The sequence below is a fragment of the Schistocerca piceifrons genome, chromosome X (assembly GCF_021461385.2).
Source record: "Schistocerca piceifrons isolate TAMUIC-IGC-003096 chromosome X, iqSchPice1.1, whole genome shotgun sequence".
NCBI classification, from domain to species: domain Eukaryota; kingdom Metazoa; phylum Arthropoda; class Insecta; order Orthoptera; family Acrididae; genus Schistocerca; species Schistocerca piceifrons.
The window spans coordinates 938,303,496-938,325,323 of NC_060149.1; positions in this window are offsets into that span (position 1 = coordinate 938,303,496).

The following is a 21,828-nucleotide window of genomic DNA, read 5'->3' on the forward strand; positions in this document are numbered from 1 at the left end:
AGCATCGAAATCTAAAACTGGACTCACAGGAGAGGTTCAAATCAGAGATAGTGAGGGTGTCAGTCCTCATCTACTTAAGTCGGCATTGTGCCTTTTGTATTGAATTCGGATTCAATTTCTGTGTTTCATCGTCAATAAGATGGTCCAAGGGATACAGTAAAACTGAAGTGAAGCATCGGAATCTGAAACTGGACTCACAGGAGAGGTTCAAATCATAGAAAGTGAGAGTGTCAGTCCCCTTGTACTTAAGTCGGCATTGTGCCTTTTGCATTAAATTCGGATGAAATTTCTGTGTTTCATGGTCAATAAGAAGGTCCAAGGGATACAGTAAACCTGAAGTGAAGCATCGGAATCTAAAACTGGACTCACAGGTTGGTTCAAATCATAGAAAGTGAGAATGTCAGTCCTCTTGTACTTAAGTTGGCATTGTGCATTTAGTATTAAATTCGATGCAATTTCTGTGTTTCATCGTCAATAAGAAGGTCCAAGGTATACAGTAAACCTGAAGTGAAGCATCGGAATCCAAAACTGGACTCACAGGAGAGGATCAAATCATAGAAAGGGAGAGTGTCAGTCCTCTTTTACTAAATTCGGCATTGTGCTTTTTGTATTAAATTCGAATGCAATTTCTGTGTTTCATCGTCAATAAGAAGGTCTTAGAAATACAGTAAACCTGAAGTGAAGCTTCGGAATCTAAAACTGGACTCAAAGGAGAAGTAGAAAGTGAGAGTGTCAGTCCTCTTGTACTTAAGTCGGCATTGTGCCTTTTGTATTAAATTCGGATGCAAACTCTGTGTTTCATCGTCAATAAGAAGGTCCAACGGATACAGTAAACCTGAAGTGAAGTAACGGATTCTAATACTGGACTCACAGGATAGGTTCAAATCATAGAAACTGAGACTGTTAGTCCTCCTGTACTTAAGTCGGCATTGTGCCTTTTGTATTAAATTCCGATGCATTTTCTGTGTTTCATCGTCAATAAGAAGGTCCAAGGGATACAGTAAACCTGAAGTGAAGCATCGGAAACTGAAACTGGACTCACAGGAGAGGTTCAAATCATAAAAAGTTAGAGCGTCAGTCCTCCTGTACTTAAGTCGGCATTGTGCCTTTTGTATTAAATTCGGATGCAAACTCTGTGTTTCATCGTCAATAAGAAGGTCCAAGGGATACAGTAAACCTGAAGTGAAGGAACGGAATCTAATAATGGACTCACAGGATAGGTTCAAATCATAGAAACTGAGAGTGTCAGTCCTCTTGTACTTAAGTCGGCATTGTGCCTTTTGTATTAAATTCCGATGCAATTTCTGTGTTTCATCGTCAATAAGAAGGTGCAAGGTATACAGTAAGCCTGAAGTGAAGCATCGGAATCTAAAACTGGACTCACAGGAGAGGTTCAAATCATAGATAGTGAGAGTGTCAGTCCTCATCTACTTAAGTCGGCATTGTGCCTTTTGTATTGAATTCGGATTCAATTTCTGTGTTTCATTGTCAATAAGAAGGTCCAAGGGATACAGTTAAACTGAAGTGAAGCATCATAATCTGAAACTGCACTCACAGGAGAGGTTCAATTCATAGAAAGTGAGAGTGTCAGTCCCCTTGTACTTAAGTCGGCATTGTGCCTTTTGCATTAAATTCGGATGCAATTTCTGTGTTTCATGGTCAATAAGAAGGTCCAAGGGATACAGTAAACCTGAAGTGAAGCATCGGAAACTGAAACTGGACTCACAGGAGAGATTCAAATCATAGAATGTTAGAGCGTCAGTCCTCCTGTACTTAAGTCGGCATTGTGCTCTTTGTATTAAATTCGGATGCAATTTCTGTGTTTCATCGTCAATAAGAAGGTCCAAGGGATACAGTAAACCTGAAGTGAAGCTTCGGAAACTAAAACTGGACTCAAAGGAGAGGTAGAAAGTGAGAGTGTCAGTCCTCTTGTACTTAAGTCTGCATTGTGCCTTTTGAATTTAATTCCGATGCAATTTCTGTATTTTATCGTCAATTAGAAGGTCCAAGGGATACAGTAAACCTGAAGTGAAGCTTCGGAATCTAGAACAGGACTCAAAGAAGCGGTAGAAAGTGAGAGTGTCAGTCCTCTTGTACTTAAGTCGGCATTGTGCCTTTTGTATTAAATTCGGATGCAATTTCTGTGTTTCATCGTCAATAAGAAGGTCCAAGGGATACAGTAAACCTGAAGTGAAGCATCGGAATATAAAACTGGACTCACAGGAGAGGTTCAAATCATAGAAAAATAGAGTGTCAGTCCTCTTGTACTTAAGTCGGCATTGTGCCTTTTGTATTAAATTCGGATGCAAAACTTTGTGTTTCAAAGTCAATAAGATGGTCCAAGGGATACTGTAAACCTGAAGTGAAGCGTCGGAATCTAAAACTGGACTAACAGGAGCGGTTCAAATCATAGAAAGTGAGAGTGTCAGTCCTCTTGTACTTAATTCGGCATTGTGCCTCTTTATTAAATTCGGATGCAATTTCTGTGTCTCATCGTCAATAAGAAGGTGCAAGGGTTACAGTTATCAAGAAGTAAAGCATCGGATTCTAAAACTGGACTCACAGGAGAGGTTCAAATCGTAGAATGTGAGAGTGTCAGTCATGTTGTACTTAAGTCGGCATTGTGCCGTTTGTATTAAATTCGGATGCAATTTCTGTGTTTCGCCATCAGTAAGAAGGTGCAAGGTATACAGTAAACCTGAAGTGAAGCATCGGAATCTAAAACTGGACTCACAGGATAGGTTCAAATCATAAAAAGTGAGAGTGTCCTTCTTCTTGTACTTAAGTCGGCATTGTGCCTTTTGTATTAAATTGGGATGCAATATCTGTGTTTCATCGTCAATAAGAAGGTGCAAGGTATACAGTAAACCTGAAGTGAAGCATCGGGATCTAAAACTGGACTCACAGGAGAGGTTCAAATCGTAGAAAGTGAGAGTGTCAGTCCTCTTGATCTTAGGTCGGCATTGTGCCTCTTGTATTAAATTCGGATGCAATTTCTGTGATTCATCCTCAATAAGATGGTCCAAGGGATCCAGTAAACCTGAAGTATAGCTTCGGAATCTTTAACTGGACTCACAGGAGAGGATCAAATCATAGAAAGGGAGAGTGTCAGTCCTCTTTTACTAAATTCGGCATTGTGCTTTTTGTATTAAATTCGGATGCAGTTTCTGTGTTTCATCGTCAATAAGAAGGTCTAAGAAATACAGTAAACCTGAAGTGAAGCTTCGGAATCTAAAACTGGACTCAAAGGAGAAGTAGAAAGTGAGAGTTTCAGTCCTCTTGTACTTAAGTCGGCATTGTGCCTTTTGTATTAAATTCGGATGCAAACTCTGTGTTTCATCGTCAATAAGAAGGTCCAAGGGATACAGTGAACCTGAAGTTAAGGAACGGAATCTAATACTGGTCTCACAGGATAGGTTCAAATCATAGAAACTGAGACCTTCAGTCCTCATCTACTTAAGTCGGCATTGTGCCTTTTGTATTGAATTCGGATTCAATTTGTGTGTTTCATCGTTAATAAGAAGGTCCAAGGGATACAGTAAAACTGAAGTGAAGCATCGGAATCTGAAACTGGACTCACAGGAGAGGTTCAAATCATAGAAAGTGAGATTGTCCGTCTTCTTGTACTTAAGTCGGTATTGTGCCTTTTGTATTAAATTCGGTTGCAATTTCTGTGTTTCGCCATCAATAAGAAGGTGCAAGGTATACAGTAAACCTGAAGTGAAGCATCGGAATATAAAACTGGACTCACAGGATAGGTTCAAATCATAGAAAGTGAGAGTGTCCGTCTTCTTGTAGTAAAGTCGGCATTGTGCCTTTTGTGTAAAATTCGGATGCAATTTCTGTGTTTCGTCGTCAATAAGAAGGTGCAAGGTATACAGTACACCTGAAGTGAAGCATGTGAATCTAAAAGTGGACTCACAGGTAGGTTCAAATCATAGAAAGTGAGATTGTCAGTCCTCTTGTACTTAAGTCAGCATTGTGCATTTAGTATTAAATTCGGATGCAATTTCTGTGTTTCATCGTCAATAAGAAGGTCCAAGGTATACAGTAAACCTGAAGTGAAGCATCGGAATCCAAAACTGGACTCACAGGAGAGGATCAAATCATAGAAAGTGAGAGTGTCAGTCCTCTTTTACTTAATTCGGCATTGTGCTTTTTGTATTAAATTCAGATGCAATTTCTGTGTTTCATCGTCAATAACAAGGTCCAGGAAATACAGTAAACCTGAAGTGAAGCTTCGGAATCTAAAACTGGACTCAAAGGAGAAGTAGAAAGTGAGAGTGTCAGTCCTCTTGTCCTTAAGTCGGCATTGTGCCTTTTGAATTAAATTCGGATGCAAACTCTGTGTTTCATCTTCAATAAGAAGGTCCAAGGGATACAGTAAACCTGAAGTGAAGGAACGGAATCTAATACTGGACTCACAGGATAGGTTCAAATCATAGAAACTGAGAGTGTCAGTCCTCTTGTACTTAAGTCGGCATTGTGCATTTGTATTCAATTCGGATGCAATTTCTGTGTTTCATCGTCAATAAGAAGTTAAAAGGTATACAGTGAGCCTGAAGTGAAGCATCGGAATCTAAAACTGGACTCACAGGAGAGGTTCAAATCATAGATAGTGAGGGTGTCAGTCCTCCTGTACTTAAGTTGGCAAAAATTGTGCCTTTTGTATTAAATTCGGATGCAATTTCTGTGTTTCATCGTCAATAAGAAGGTCCAAGGGATACAGTAAACCTGAAGTGAAGCATCGGAATCTAAAAATGGACTCACAGGTAGGTTCAAATCATAGAAAGTGAGAATGTCAGTCCTCTTGGACTTAAGTCGGCATTGTGCATTTAGTATTAAATTCGGATGCAATTTCTGTGTTTCATCGTCAATGAGAAGGTCCAAGGTATACAGTAAACCTGAAGTGAAGCATCGGAATCCAAAACTGGACTCACAGGATAGGATCAAATCATAGAAAGTGAGAGTGTCAGTCCTCTTTTACTTAATTCGGCATTGTGCTTTTTGTATTAAATTCAGATGCAATTTCTGTGTTTCATCGTCAATAAGAAGGTCCAAGAAATACAGTAAACCTGAAGTGAAGCTTCGGAATCTAAAACTGGACTCAAAGGAGAAGTAGAAAGCGAGATTGTCAGTCCTCTTGTTCTTAAGTCGGCATTGTGCCTTTTGTATTAAATTCGGATGCAAACTCTGTGTTTCATCGTCAATAAGAAGGTCCAAGTGATACAGTAAACCTGAAGTGAAGGAACGGAATCTAATACTGGACTCACAGGATAGGTTCAAATCATAGAAACTGAGAGTGTCAGTCCTCTTGTACTTAAGTCGGCATTGTGCCTTTTGTATTAAATTCCGATGCAATTTCTGTGTTTCATCGTCAATAAGAAGGTGCAAGGTATACAGTAAGCCTGAAGTGAAGCATCGGAATCTAAAACTGGACTCACAGGAGAGGTTCAAATCATAGATAGTGAGAGTGTCAGTCCTCATCTACTTAAGTCGGCATTGTGCCTTTTGTATTGAATTCGGATTCAATTTCTGTGTTTCATCGTCAATAAGAAGGTCCAAGGGATACAGTAAAACTGAAGTGAAGCATCGGAATCTGAAACTGGACTCACAGGAGAGGTTCAAATCATAGGAAGTGAGAGTGTCAGTCCCCTTATACTTAAGTCGGCATTGTGCCTTTTGCATTAAATTCGGATGCAATTTCTGTGTTTCATGGTCAATAAGAAGGTCCAAGGGATACAGTATACCTGAAGTGAAGCATCGGAAACTGAAACTGGACTCACAGGAGAGGTTCAAATCATAGAAAGTTAGAGCGTCAGTCCTCCTGTACTTAAGTTGGCATTGTGCCTTTTGAATTTAATTCCGATGAAATTTCTGTATTTTATCGTCAATTAGAAGGTCCAAGGGATACAGTAAACCTGAAGTGAAGCATCGGAATCTAAAACTGGACTCACAGGATAGGTTCAAATCATAGAAACTGAGACTGTCAGTCCTCCTGTACTTAAGTCGGCATTGTGCCTTTTGTACTAAATTCCGATGCAATATCTGTGTTTCATCGTCAATAAGAAGGTGCAAGGTATACAGTAAGCCTGAAGTGAAGCATCGGAATCTAAAACTGGACTCACAGGAGAGGTTCAAATCATAGATAGTGAGAGTGTCGGTCCTCATCTACTTAAGTCGGCATTGTGCCTTTTGTATTGAATTCGGATTCAATTTGTGTGTTTCATCGTCAATAAGAAGGTCCAAGGGATACAGTAAAACTGAAGTGAAGCATCGGAATCTGAAACTGGACTCACAGGAGAGGTTCAAATCATAGATAGTGAGAGTGTCTGTCCCCTTGTACTTAAGTCGGCATTGTGCCTTGTGCATTAAATTCGGATGCAACTTCTGTGTATCATGGTCAATAAGAAGGTCCAAGGGATACAGTAAACCTGAAGTGAAGCATCGGAAACTGAAACTGGACTCACAGGAGAGATTCAAATCATAGAAAGTTAGAGCGTCAGTCCTCCTGTACTTAAGTCAACATTGTGCCTTTTGTATTAAATTCCGATGCAATTTCTGTGTTTCATCGTCAATAAGAAGGTGCAAGGTATACAGTAAGCCTGAAGTGAAGCATCGGAATCTAAAACTGGACTCACAGGATAGGTTCAAATCATTAAAAGTGAGAGTGACTGTCCTCTTGTACTTAAGGCGGCATTGTGCCTTTTGTATATAATTCGGATGCAAACTCTGTGTTTCATCGTCAATAAGAAGGTCCAAGGGATACAGTAAACCTGAAGTGAAGGAACGGAATCTAATACTGGATTCACAGGATAGGTTCAAATCATTAAAAGTGAGAGTGACTGTCCTCTTGTACTTAAGGCTTCATTGTGCCTTTTGTATTAAATTGGGATGCAATATCTGTGTTTCATCGTCCATTAGCAAGTGCAAGGTATACAGTAAACCTGAAGTGAAGGATCGGAATCTAAAACTGGACTCACAGGAGAGGTTCAAATCGTAGAAAGTGAGAGTGTCAGTCCTCTTGACCTTAGGTTGCATTGTGCCTCTTGTATTAAATTCGGATGCAATATCTGTGATTCATCGTCAATAAGATGGTCCAAGGGAAACAGTATACCAGATGTGAACCAACGGAATCTAAAACTGGACTCACAGGAGAGGTTCAAATCATAGAAAGTTAGAGTGTCAGTCCTCCTGTACTTAAGTCGGCATTGTGCCTTTTGTATTAAATTCGGATGCAATTTCTGTGTTTCATCGTCAATAAGAAAGTCCAAGGGATACAGTAAACCTGAAGTGAAGTTTCGGAATCTTTAACTGGACTCACAGGAGAGGTTCAAATCATAGAAAGTTAGAATGTCAGTCCTCTTGTACTTAAGCCTGCATTGTGCCTTTTGAATTTAATTCCGATGCAATTTCTGTGTTTAATCGTCAATAAGAAGGTCCAAGGTATACAGTAAACCTGAAGGGAAGCATCGGAATCTAAAACTGGACTCACAGGAGAGGTTTAAATCATAGAATGTTAGAGTATTAGTCCTCTTGCACTTAAGTCGGCATTGTGCTTTCTGTATAAAATTCGGATGCAATTTCTGTGTTTCGTCGTCAATAAGAAGGTGCAAGGTATACAGTACACCTAAAGTGAAGCATCGGGATCTAAAACTGGACTCACAGGAGAGGTTAAAATCATAGAAAGTGAGAGTGTCAGTCCTCTTGTTCTTATGTCGGCATTGTGCCTTTTGTATTAAATACGGTTGCAATTTCTGTGTTTCATCGTCAATAAGAAGGTCCAAGGGATACAGTAAACCTGAAGTGAAGCATCGGAATGCAAAACTGGACTCACAGGAGAGGATCAAATCATAGAAAGTGAGAGTGTCAGTCCTCATTTACTTAATTCGGCATTGTGCTTTTTGTTTAAATTCAGATGCAATTTCTGTGTTTCATCGTCAATAAGAAGGTCCAAGGGATACAGTAAAACTGAAGTGAAACATCGGAATCTGAAACTGGACTCACAGGAGAGGTTCAAATCATAGAAAGTGAGAGTGTCAGTCCCCTTGTACTTAAGTCGGCATTGTGCCTTTTGCATTAAATTCGGATGCAATTTCTGTGTTTCATGGTCAATAAGAAGGTCCAAGGGATACAGAAACCTGAAGTGAAGGATCGGAAACTGAATCTGGACTCCCAGGAGAGGTTGAAATCATAGAAAGTTAGAGCGTCAGTCCTCCTGTACTTAAGTCGGCATTGTGCCTTTTGTATTAAATTCGGATGCAATTTCTCTGTTTCATCGTCAATAAGAAGGTCCAAGGGATACAGTAAACCTGAAGTGAAGCTTCGGAAACTAAAACTGGACTCAAAGGAGAGGTAGAAACTGAGAGTGTCAGTCTTCTTGTACTTAAGTCTGCATTGTGCTTTTTGAATTAAATTCCGATGCAATTTCTGTATTTTATCGTCAATTAGAAGGTCCAAGGGATACAGTAAACCTGAAGTGAAGCTTCGGAATCTAGAACAGGACTCAAAGGAGCGGTAGAAAGTGAGAGTGTCAGTCCTCTTATACGTAAGTCGGCATTGTGCCTTTTGTATTAAATTCGGATGCAAACTTTGTGTTTCATAGTCAATAAGAAGGTCCAAGGGATACAGTAAACCTGAAGTTAAGCATCGGAATCTAAAACTGGACTAACAGGAGCGGTTCAAATCATCGAAAGTGAGAGTGTCAGTCCTCTTGTACTTAATTCGGCATTGTGCCTCTTTATTAAATTCGGATGCAATTTCTGTGTCTCTTCGTCAATAAGAAGGTGCAAGGGATACAGTTATCAAGAAGTGAAGCATCGGACTCTAAAACTGGACTCACAGGAGAGGTTCAAATCGTAGAATGTGAGAGTGTCAGTCCTGTTGTACTTAAGTCGGCATTGTGCCGTTTGTATTAAATTCGGATGCAATTTCTGTGTTTCGCCATCAATAAGAAGGTGCAAGGTACAGAGTAAACCTGAAGTGAAGCATCGGAATCTAAAACTGGACTCACAGGAAAGGTTCAAATCATAGAAAGTGAGAGTGTCCGACTTCTTGTACTTAAGTCGGCATTGTGCCTTTTGCATTAAATTGGGATGCAATATCTGTGTTTCATCGTCAATAAGAAGGTGCAAGGTATACAGTAAACCTGAAGTGAAGCATCGGGATCTAAAACTGGACTCACAGGAGAGGTTCAAATCGTAGAAAGTGAGAGTGTCAGTCCTCTTGATCTTAGGTCGGCATTGTGCCTCTTGTATTAAATTCGGATGCAATTTCTGTGATTCATCGTCAATAAGATGGTCCAAGGGATACAGTAAACCTGAAGTAGAGCTTCGGAATCTTTAACTGGACTCACAGGAGAGGTTCAAATCATAGAAAGTTAGAATGCCAGTCCTCTTGTACTCAAGCCTGCATGGTGCCTTTTGAATTTAATTCCGATGCAATTTCTGTGTTTAGTCGTCAATAAGAAGGTCCAAGGTATACAGTGAACCTGAAGGGAAGCATCAGAATCTAAAACCGCACTCACAGGTAGGTTCAAATCATAGAAAGTGAGAATGTCAGTCCTCTTGTACTTAAGTTGGCATTGTGCAATTAGTATTAAATTCGGATGCAATTTCTGTGTTTCATCGTCAATAAGAAGGTCCAAGGTATACAGTAAACCTGAAGTGCAGCATCGGAATCCAAAACTGGACTCACAGGAGAGGATCAAATCATAGAAAGGGAGAGTGTCAGTCCTCTTTTACTAAATTCGGCATTGTGCTTTTTGTATTAAATTCGGATGCAATTTCTGTGTTTCATCGTCAATAAGAAGGTCTAAGAAATACAGTAAACCTGAAGTGAAGCTTCGGAATCTAAAACTGGACTCAAAGGAGAATTAGAAAGTGAGAGTTTCAGTCCTCTTGTACTTAAGTCGGCATTGTGCCTTTTGTATATAATTCGGATGCAAACTCTGTGTTTCATCGTCAATAAGAAGGTCCAAGGGATACAGTAAACCTGAAGTGAAGGAACGGAATCTAATACTGGATTCACAGGATAGGTTCAAATCATAGAAACTGAGACTGTCAGTCCTCCTGTACTTAAGTCGGCATTGTGCCTTTTGTACTAAATTCCGATGAAATATCTGTGTTTCATCGTCAATAAGAAGGTGCAAGGTAGACAGTAAGCCTGAAGTGAAGCATCGGAATCTAAAACTGGTCTCACAGGAGAGGTTCAAATCATAGATAGTGAGAGTGTCAGTCCTCATCTACTTAAGTCGGCATTGTGCCTTTTGTATTGAATTCGGATTCAATTTGTGTGTTTCATCGTCAATAACAAGGTCCAAGGGATACAGTAAAACTGAAGTGAAGCATCGGAATCTGAAACTGGACTCACAGGAGAGGTTCAAATCATAGAAAGTGAGAGTGTCAGTCCCCTTGTACTTAAGTCGGCATTGTGCCTTGTGCATTAAATTCGGATGCAACTTCTGTGTTTCATGGTCAATAAGAAGGTCCAAGGTATACAGTAAACCTGAAGTGAAGCATCGGAAACTGAAACTTGACTCACAGGAGAGGTTCAAATCATAGAAAGTTAGAGCGTCAGTCCTCCTGTACTTAAGTCGGCATTGTGCCTTTTGTATTAAATTCCGATGCAATTTCTGTGTTTCATCGTCAATAAGAAGGTGCAAGGTATACAGTAAGCCTGAAGTGAAGCATCGGAATCTAAAACTGGACTCACAGGATAGGTTCAAATCATAGAAAGTGAGAGTGTCCGTCTTCTTGTACTTAAGTCGGCATTGTGCCTTTTGTATTAAATTCGGTTGCAATTTCTGTGTTTCGCCATCAATAAGAAGGTGCAAGATATACAGTAAACCTGAAGTGAAGCATCGGAATCTAAAACTGGAATCACAGGATAGGTTCAAATCGTAGAAAGTGAGAGTGTCAGTCCTCTTGATCTTAGGTTGGCATTGTGCCTCTTGTATAAAATTCGGATGCAATCTCTGTGATTCATCGTCAATAAGATGGTCCAAGGGAAACAGTATACCAGATGTGAAGCAACGGAATCTAAAACTGGACTCACAGGAGAGGTTCAAATCATAGAAAGTTAGAGTGTCAGTCCTCCTGTACTTAAGTTGGCATAGTGCCTTTTGTATTAAATTCGGATGCAATTTCTGTGTTTCAGCGTCAATAAGAAAGTCCAAGGGATACAGTAAACCTGAAGTGAAGCTTCGGAATCTTTAACTGGACTCACAGGAGAGGTTCAAATCATAGAAAGTTAGAATGTCAGTCCTCTTGTACTTAAGCCTGCATTGTGCCTTTTGAATTTAATTCCGATGCAATTTCTGTGTTTAATCGTCAATAAGAAGCACCAAGGTATACAGTAAACCTGAAGTGAAGCATCGGAATCTAAAACTGGACTCACAGGAGAGGTTCAAATCATAGATAGTGAGAGTGTCAGTCCTCATCTACTTAAGTCGGCATTGTGCCTTTTGTATTGAATTCGGATTCAATTTGTGTGTTTCATCGTCAATAAGAAGGTCCAAGGGATACAGAAAAACTGAAGTGAAGCATCGGAATCTGAAACTGGACTCACAGGAGAGGTTCAAATCATAGAAAGTGAGAGTGTCAGTCCCCTTGTACTTAAGTCGGCATTGTGCCTTTTGCATTAAATTCGGATGCAATTTCTGTGTTTCATGGTCAATTAGAAGGTCCAAGGGATACAGTAAACCTGAAGTGAAGCATCGGAAACTGAATCTGGACTCACAGGAGAGGTCAAATCATAGAAAGTTAGAGCGTCAGTCCTCCTGTACTTAAGTCGGCATTGTGCCTTTTGTATTAAATTCGGATGCAATTTTTGTGTTTCATCGTCAATAAGAAGGTCCATGGGATACAGTAAACCTGAAGTGAAGCTTCGGAAACTAAAACTGGACTCAAAGGAGAGGTAGAAAGTGAGAGTGTCAGTCCTCTTGTACTTAAGTCTGCATTGTGCCTTTTGAATTTAATTCCGATGCAATTTCTGTATTTTATCGTCAATTAGAAGGTCCAAGGGATACAGATAACCTGAAGTGAAGCTTCGGAATCTAGAACAGGACTCAAAGGAGCGGTAGAAAGTTAGAGTGTCAGTCCTCTTGTACTTAAGTCGGCATTGTGCCTTTTGTATTAAATTCGGATGCAATTTCTGTGTTTCATCGTCAATAAGAAGGTCCAAGGGATACAGTAAACCTGAAGTGAAGCATCCGAATCTGAAACTGGACTCACAGGAGAGGTTCAAATCATAGAAAGTTAGAGTGTCAGTCCTCTTGTACTTAAGTCGGCATTGTGCCTTTTGTATTAAATTCGGATGCAAACTCTGTGTTTGATAGTCAATAAGAAGGTCCAAGGGATACAGTAAACCTGAAGTGAAGCATCGGAATCTAAAACTGGACTAACAGGAGCGGTTCAAATCATCGAAAGTGAGAGTGTCAGTCCTCTTGTACTTAATTCGGCATTGTGCCTCTTTATTATATTCGGATGCAATTTCTGTGTCTCATCGTCAATAAGAAGGTGCAAGGGATACAGTTATCAAGAAGTGAAGCATCGGACTCTAAAACTGGACTCACAGGAGAGGTTCAAATCGTAGAATGTGAGAGTGTCAGTCCTGTTGTACTTAAGTCGGCATTGCGCCGTTTGTATTAAATTCGGATGCAATTTCTGTGTTTCGCCATCAATAAGAAGGTGCAAGGTATACAGTAAACCTGAAGTGAAGCATCGGAATCTAAAACTGGACTCACAGTATAGGTTCAAATCATAGAAAGTGAGAGTGTCCGCCTTCTTGTACTTAAGTCGGCATGGTGCCTTTTGTATTAAATTGGGATGCAATATCTGTGTTTCATCGTCAATAAGAAGGTGCAAGGTTCACAGTAAACCTGAAGTGAAGCATCGGAATCTAAAACTGGACTCACAGGAGAGGTTCAAATCGTAGAAAGTGAGAGTGTCAGTCCTCTTGATCTTAGGTCGGCATTGTGCCTCTTGTATTAAATTCGGATGCAATTTCTGTGATTCATCGCCAATAAGATGGTCCAAGGGATACAGTAAACCTGAAGTGAAGCTTCGGAATCTTTAACTGGACTCACAGGAGAGGTTTAAATCATAGAAAGTCAGAATGTCAGTCGTCTTGTACTCAAGCCTGCATTGTGCCTTTTGAATTTAATTCCGATGCAATTTCTGTGTTTAATCGTCAATAAGAAGGTCCAAGGTATACAGTAAACCTGAAGGGAAGCATCGGAATCTAAAACTGGACTCACAGGTAGGTTCAAATCATAGAAAGTGAGAATGTCAGTCCTCTTGTACTTAAGTTGGCATTGTGCATTTAGTATTAAATTCGGATGCAATTTCTGTGTTTCATCGTCAATAAGAAGGTCCAAGGTATACAGTAAACCTGAAGTGAAGCATCGGAATCCAAAACTGGACTCACAGGAGAGGATCAAATCATAGATAGGGAGAGTGTCAGTCCTCTTTCACTAAATTCGGTATTGTGCTTTTTGTATTATATTCGGATGCAATTTCTGTGTTTCATCGTCAATAAGAAGGTCTAAGAAATACAGTAAACCTGAAGTGAAGCTTCGGAATCTAAAACTGGACTCAAAGGAGAAGTAGAAAATGAGAGTTTCAGTCCTCTTGTGCGTAAGTCGGCATTGTGCCTTTTGTATTAAATTCGGATGCAAACTCTGTGTTTCATCGTCAATAAGAAGGTCCAAGGGATACAGTAAACCTGAAGTGAAGGAACGGAATCTAATACTGGACTCACAGGATAGGTTCAAATCATAGAAACTGAGACTGTCAGTCCTCCTGTACTTAAGTCGGCATTGTGCCTTTTGTATTAAATTCCGATGCAATTTCTGTGTTTCATCGTCAATAAGAAGGTGCAAGGTATACGGTAAGCCTGAAGTGAAGCATCGGAATCTAAAACTGGACTCACAGGAGAGGTTCAAATCATAGATAGTGAGAGTGTCAGTCCTCATCTACTTAAGTCGGCATTGTGCCTTTTGTATTGAATTCTGATTCAATTTCTGTGTTTCATCGTCAATACGAAGTTCCAAGGGATACAGTAAAACTGAAGTGAAGCATCGGAATCTGAAACTGGACTCACAGGAGAGGTTCAAATCATAGAAAGTGAGAGTGTCAGTCCTCTTGTACTTAAGTCGGCATTGTGCCTTTTGCATTAAATTCGGATGCAATTTCTGTGTTTCATGGTCAATAAGAAGGTGCAAGGTATACAGTAAACCTGAATTGAACCATCGGAATCTGAAACTGGACTCACAGGAGAGGTTCAAATCATAGAAAGTTAGAGCGTCAGTCCTCCTGTACTTTAGTCGGCATTGTGCCTTTTGTATTAAATTCGGATGCAATTTCTGTGTGTCATCGTCAATAAGAAGGTCCAAGGGATACAGTAAGCCTGAAGTGAAGCTTCGGAAACTAAAACTGGACTCAAAGGAGAGGTAGAAAGTGAGAGTGTCAGTCCTCTTGTACTTAAGTCTGCATTGTGCCTTTTGAATTTAATTCCGATGCAATTTCTGTATTTTGTCGTCAATTAGAAGGTCCAAGAGATACAGTAAACCTGAAGTGAAGCTTCGGAATCTAGAACAGGACTCAAAGAGCGGTAGAAAGTGAGAGTGTCAGTCCTCTTGTACTTAAGCCTGCATTGTGCCTTTTGCATTTAATTCCGATGCAATTTTTGTGTTTAATCCTCAATAAGAAGGTCCAAGGTATACAGTAAACCTGAAGTGAAGCATCCGAATCTAAAACTGGACTCACAGGAGAGGTTCGAATCATAGAAAGTTAGAGTGTCAGTCCTCTTGTACTTAAGTCGGCATTGTGCCTTTTGTATTAAATTCGGATGCAATTTCTGAGTCTCATCGTTAATAAGAAGGTGCAAGGGACACAGTTATCATGAAGTGAAGCATCGGACTCTAAAACTGGACTCACAGGAGAGGTTCAAATCGTAGAATGTGAGAGTGTCAGTCCTCTTGTACTTAAGTCGGCATTGTGCCTTTTGTATTAAATTGGGATGCAATTTCTGTGTTTCATCGTCAATAAGAAGGTGCAAGGTATACAGTAAACCGGAAGTGAAGCATCGGAATCTAAAACTGGACTCACAGGAGAGGTTCAAATCGTAGAAAGTGAGAGTGTCAGTCCTCTTGTACTTAGGTCGGCATTGTGCCTCTTGTATTTATTTCGGATGCAATTTCTGTGATTCATCGTCAATGAGATGGTCCAAGGGAAACAGTAAACCTCAAGTGAAGCAACGGAATCTAAAACTGGACTCACAGGAGAGGTTCAAATCATAGAAAGTTAGAGTGTCAGTCCTCCTGTACTTAAGTCGGCATTGTGCCTTTTGTATTAAATTCGGATGCAATTTCAGTGTTTCATCGTCAATAAGAAGGTCCAAGAGATACAGTAAACCTGAAGTGAAGCTTCGGAATCTTAAACTGGACTCACAGGAGAGGTTCAAATCATAGAAAGTAAAGTGTCAGTCCTCTTGTACTTAAGCCTGCATTGTGCCTTTTGGATTTAATTCCGATGCAATTTCTGTGTTTAATCCTCAATAAGAAGGTCCAAGGTATACAGTAAAGCTGAAGTGAAGCATCCGAATCTAAAACTGGACTCACAGGAGAGGTTCAAATCATAGAAAGTTAGAGTGTCAGTCCTCTTGTACTTAAGTCGGCATTGTGCATTTTGTATTAAACTCGGATGCCAACTCTGTGTTTCATAGTCAATAAGAAGGTCCAAGGGATACAGTAAACCTGAAGTGAAGCATCGGAATCTAAAACTGGACTAACAGGAGCGGTTCAAATCGTAGAAAGTGAGAGTGTCAGTCCTCTTGTACTTAAGTCGGCATTGTGCCTCTTTATTAAATTCGGATGCAATTTCTGTGTCTCATCGTCAATAAGAAGGTGCAAGGGATACAGTTATCATGAAGTGAACCATCGGACTCTAAAACTGGACTCACAGGAGAGGTTCAAATCGTAGAATGTGAGAGTGTCAGTCCTGTTGTACTTAAGTCGGCATTGTGCCGTTTGTATTAAGTTGGGATGCAATATCTGTGTTTCATCGTCAATAAGAAGGTGCAAGGTACACAGTAAACCTGAAGTGAAGCATCGGAATCTAAAACTGGACTCACAGGAGAGGTTCAAATCGTAGAAAGTGAGAGTGTCAGTCCTCTTGATCTTAGGTCGGCATTGTGCCTCTTGTATTAAATTCGGATGCAATTTCTGTGATTCATCGTCAATAAGATGGTCCAAGGGAAACAGTAAACCAGAAGTGAAGCAACGGAATCTAAAACTGGACTCACAGGAGAGGTTCAAATCATAGAAAGTTAGAGTGTCAGTCCTCCTGTACTTAAGTCGGCATTGTGCCTGTTGTATTAAATTCGGACGCAATTTCTGTGTTTCATCGTCAATAAGAAAGTCCAAGGGATACAGTAAACCTGAAGTGAAGCTTCGGAATCTTTAACTAAACTCACAGGAGAGGTTCAAATCATAGAAAGTTAGAATGTCAGTCCTCTTGTACTTAAGCCTGCATTGTGCCTTTTGAATTTAATTCCTATGCAATTTCTGTGTTTAATCGTCAATAAGAAGGTCCAAGGTATACAGTAAACCTGACGGGAAGCATCGGAATCTAAAACTGGACTCACAGGAGAAGTTCAAATCATAGAAAGTTAGAGTATTAGTCCTCTTGCACTTAAGTCGGCATTGTGCCTTTTGTATAAAATTCGTATGCAATTTCTGTGTTTCGTCGTCAATAAGAAGGTACAAGGTATACAGTACACCAGAAGTGAAGCATCGGAATCTAAAACAGGACTCTCAGGAGAGGTTCAAATCATAGAAAGTGAGATTGTCAGTCCTCTTGTTCTTATGTCGGCATTGTGCCTTTTGTATTAAATTCGGTTGCAATTTCTGTGTTTCATCGTCAATAAGAAGGTCCAAGGGATACAGTAAACCTGAAGTGAAGCATCGGAATCTAAAACCGGACTCACAGGTAGGTTCAAATCATAGATGTGAGAATGTCAGTCCTCTTGTACTTAAGTCGGCATTGTGCATTTAGTATTAAATTCAGATGCAATTTCTGTGTCTCATCGTCAATAAGAAGGTCCAAGGTATACAGTAAACCTGAAGTGAAGCATCGGAATCCAAAACTGGACTCACAGGAGTGGATCAAATCATAGAAAGTGAAAGTGTCAGTCCTCTTTTACTTAATTCGTCATTGTGCTTTTTGTATTAAATTCAGATCCAATTTCTGTGTATCATCGTCAATAAGAAGGTCCAAGAAATACAGTAAACCTGAAGTGAAGCTTCGGAATCTAAAACTGGACATGAAGGAGAAGTAGAAAGTGAGAGTGTCAGTCCTGTTGTTCTTAAGTCGGCATTGTGCCTTTTGTATTGATTTCGGATTCAATTTCTGTGTTTCATCGTCAATAAGAAGGTCCAAGGGATACAGTAAAACTGAAGTGAAGCATCGGAATCTGAAACTGGAATCACAGGAGAGGTTCAAATCATAGAAAGTTAGAGCGTCAGTCCTCCTGTACTTTAGTCGGCATTGTGCCTTTTGTATTAAATTCGGATGCAATTTCTGTGTTTCATCGTCAATAAGAAGGTCCAAGGAATACAGTAAACCTGACGTGAAGCTTCGGAAACTAAAACTGGACTCAAAGGAGACGTAGAAAGTGAGAGTGTCAGTCCTCTTGTACTTAAGTCTGCATTGTGCCTTTTGAATTTAATTCCGATGCAATTTCTGTATTTTATCGTCAATTAGAAGGTCCAAGGGATACAGTAAACCTGAAGTGAAGCTTCGGAATGTAGAACAGGACACAAAGGAGCGGCAGAAATTGAGAGTGTCAGTCCTCTTGTACTTAAGTCGGCATTGTGCCTTTTGTATTAAGTTCCGATGCAATTTCTGTGTTTCATCGTCAATAAGAAGGTCCAAGGGATACAGTAAACCTGAAGTGAAGCATCCGAATCTAAAACTGGACTCACAGGAGAGGTTCAAATCATAGAAAGTTAGAGTGTCAGTCCTCTTGCACTTAAGTCAGCATTGTGCCATTTGTATTAAATTCGGATGCAAACTCTTTGTTTCATAGTCAATAAGAAGGTCCAAGGGATACAGTAAACCTAAAGTGAAGCATCGGACTCTAAAACTGGACTCACAGGAGAGGTTCAAATCGTAGAATGTGAGAGTGTCAGTCCTGTTGTACTTAAGTCGGCATTGTGCCGTTTGTATTAAATTCGAATGCAATTTCTGTGTTTCGCCATCAATAAGAAGGTGCAAGGTATACAGTAAACCAGAAGTGAAGCATCGGAATCTAAAAATGGACTCACAGGATAGGTTCAAATCATAGAAAGTGAGATGTCCGTCTTCTTGTACTTAAGTCGGCATTGTGCCTTTTGTATTAAATTGGGATGCAATATCTGTGTTTCATCGTCAATAAGAAGGTGCAAGGTATACAGTAAACCTGAAGTGAAGCATCGGAATCTAAAACTGGACTCACAGGAGAGGTTCAAATCGTAGAAAGTGAGAGTGTCAGTCCTCTTGATCTTAGGTCGGCATTGTGCCTCTTGTATTGAATTCGGATGCAATTTCTGTGATTCATCGTCAATAAGATGGTCCAAGGGAAACAGTAAACCAGAAGTGAAGCAACGGAATCTAAAACTGGACTCACAGGAGAGGTTCAAATCATAGAAAGTTAGAGTGTCAGTCCTCCTGTACTTAAGTCGGCATTGTGCCTTTTGTATAAAATTCGGATGGAATTTCTGTGTTTCGTCGTCAGTAAGAAGGTACAAGGTATACAGTACACCTGAAGTGAAGCATCGGAATCTAAAACTGGACTCTCAGGAGAGGTTCATATCATAGAAAGTGAGAGTGTCAGTCCTCTTGTTCTTATGTCGGCATTGTGCCTTTCGTATTAAATTCGGTTGCAATTTCTGTGTTTCATCGTCAACAAGAAGGTCTAAGGGATACAGTAAACCTGAAGTGAAGCATCGGAATCTAAAACTGGACTCACAGGTAGGTTCAAATCATAGAAAGTGAGAATGTCAGTCCTCTTGTACTTAAGTCGGCATTGTGCATTTAGTATTAAATTCGGATGCAATTTCTGTGTTTCATCGTCAATAAGAAGGTCCAAGGTATACAGTAAACCTGAAGGAAGCATCGGAATCCAAAACTGGACTCACAGGAGAGGATCAAATCGCAGAAAGTGAGAGTGTCAGTCCTCTTTTACTTCATTCGACATTGTGCTTTTTGTATTAAATTCAGATGCAATTTCTGTGTTTCATCGTCAACAAGAAGGTCCAAGAAATACAGTAAACCTGAAGTGAAGCTTCGGAATCTAAAACTGGACTCAAAGGAGAAGTAGAAAGTGAGAGTGTCAGTCCTGTTGTTCTTAAGTCGGCATTGTGCCTTTTGTATTAAATTCGGATGCAAACTCTGTGTTTCATCGTCAATAAGAAGGTCCAAGGGATATAGTAAACCTGAAGTGAAGGAACGGAATCTAATACTGGACTCACAGGATAGGTTCAAATCATAGAAACTGAGAGTGTGAGTCCTCTTGTACTTAAGTCGTCATTGTGCCTTTTGAATTAAATTCCGATGCAATTTCTGTGTTTCATCGTCAATAAGAAGGTGCAAGGTATACAGTAAGCCTGAAGTGAAGCATCGGAATCTAAAACTGGACTCACAGGAGAGGTTTCAATCTTAGATAGTGAGAGTGTCAGTCCTCATCTACTTAAGTCGGCATTGTGCCTTTTGTATTGAATTCGGATTCAATTTCTGTGTTTCATCGTCAATACGAAGTTCCAAGGGATACAGTAAAACTGAAGTGAAGCATCGGAATCTGAAACTGGACTCACAGGAGAGGTTCAAATCATAGAAAGTGAGAGTGTCAGTCCTCTTGTACTTAAGTCGGCATTGTGCCTTTTGCATTTAATTCGGATGCAATTTCTGTGTTTCATGGTCAATAAGAAGGTGCAAGGTATACAGTAAACCTGAAGTGAACCATCGGAATCTGAAACTGGACTCACAGGGCAGGTTCAAATCATAGAAAGTTAGAGTGTCAGTCCTCCTGTACTTAAGTCGGCATTGTGCCTTTTGTATTAAATTCGGACGCAATTTCTGTGTTTCATCGTCAATAAGAAAGTCCAAGGGATACAGTAAACCTGAAGTGAAGCTTCGGAATCTTTAACTAAACTCACAGGAGAGGTTCAAATCATAGAAAGTTAGAATGTCAGTCCTCTTGTACTTAAGCCTGCATTGTGCCTTTTGAATTTAATTCCGATGCAATTTCTGTGTTTAATCGTCAATAAGAAGGTCCAAGGTATACAGTAAACCTGACGGGAAGCATCGGAATCTAAAACTGGACTCACAGGAGAAGTTCAAATCATAGAAAGTTAGAGTATTAGTCCTCTTGCACTTAAGTCGGCATTGTGCCTTTTGTATAAAATTCGTATGCAATTTCTGTGTTTCGTCGTCAATAAGAAGGTACAAGGTATACAGTACACCAGAAGTGAAGCATCGGAATCTAAAACAGGACTCTCAGGAGAGGTTCAAATCATAGAAAGTGAGATTGTCAGTCCTCTTGTACTTATGTCGGCATTGTGCCTTTTGTATTAAATTCGGTTGCAATTTCTGTGTTTCATCGTCAATAAGAAGGTCCAAGGGATACAGTAAACCTGAAGTGAAGCATCGGAATCTAAAACCGGACTCACAGGTAGGTTCAAATCATAGATGTGAGAATGTCAGTCCTCTTGTACTTAAGTCGGCATTGTGCATTTAGTATTAAATTCAGATGCAATTTCTGTGTTTCATCGTCAATAAGAAGGTCCAAGGTATACAGTAAACCTGAAGTGAAGCATCGGAATCCAAAACTGGACTCACAGGAGTGGATCAAATCATAGAAAGTGAAAGTGTCAGTCCTCTTTTACTTAATTCGTCATTGTGCTTTTTGTATTAAATTCAGATCCGATTTCTGTGTATCATCGTCAATAAGAAGGTCCAAGAAATACAGTAAACCTGAAGTGAAGCTTCGGAATCTAAAACTGGACATGAAGGAGAAGTAGAAAGTGAGAGTGTCAGTCCTCTTGTTCTTAAGTCGGCATTGTGCCTTTTGTGTTAAATTCGGATGCAAACTCTGTGTTTCATCGTCAATAAGAAGGTCCAAGTGATACAGTAAACCTGAAGTGAAGGAACGGAATCTAATACTATACTCGCAGGATAGGTTCAAATCATAGAAACTGAGAGTGTCAGTCCTCTTGTACTTAAGTCGGCATTGTGCCTTTTGTATTAAATTCCGATGCAATTTCTGTGTTTCATCGTCAATAAGAAGGTGCAAGGTATACAGTAAGCCTCAAGTGAAGCATCGGAATCTAAAACTGGACTCACAGGAGAGGTTCAAATCATAGATAGTGAGAGTGTCAGTCCTCATCTACTTAAGTCGGCATTGTGCCTTTTGTATTGATTTCGGATTCAATTTCTGTGTTTCATCGTCAATAAGAAGGTCCAAGGGATACAGTAAAACTGAAGTGAAGCATGGGAATCTGAAACTGGAATCACAGGAGAGGTTCAAATCATAGAAAGTTAGAGCGTCAGTCCTCCTGTACTTTAGTCGGCATTGTGCCTTTTGTATTAAATTCGGATGCAATTTCTGTGTTTCATCGTCAATAAGAAGGTCCAAGGAATACAGTAAACCTGAAGTGAAGCTTCGGAAACTAAAACTGGACTCAAAGGAGACGTAGAAAGTGAGAGTGTCAGTCCTCTTGTACTTAAGTCTGCATTGTGCCTTTTGAATTTAATTCCGATGCAATTTCTGTATTTTATCGTCAATTAG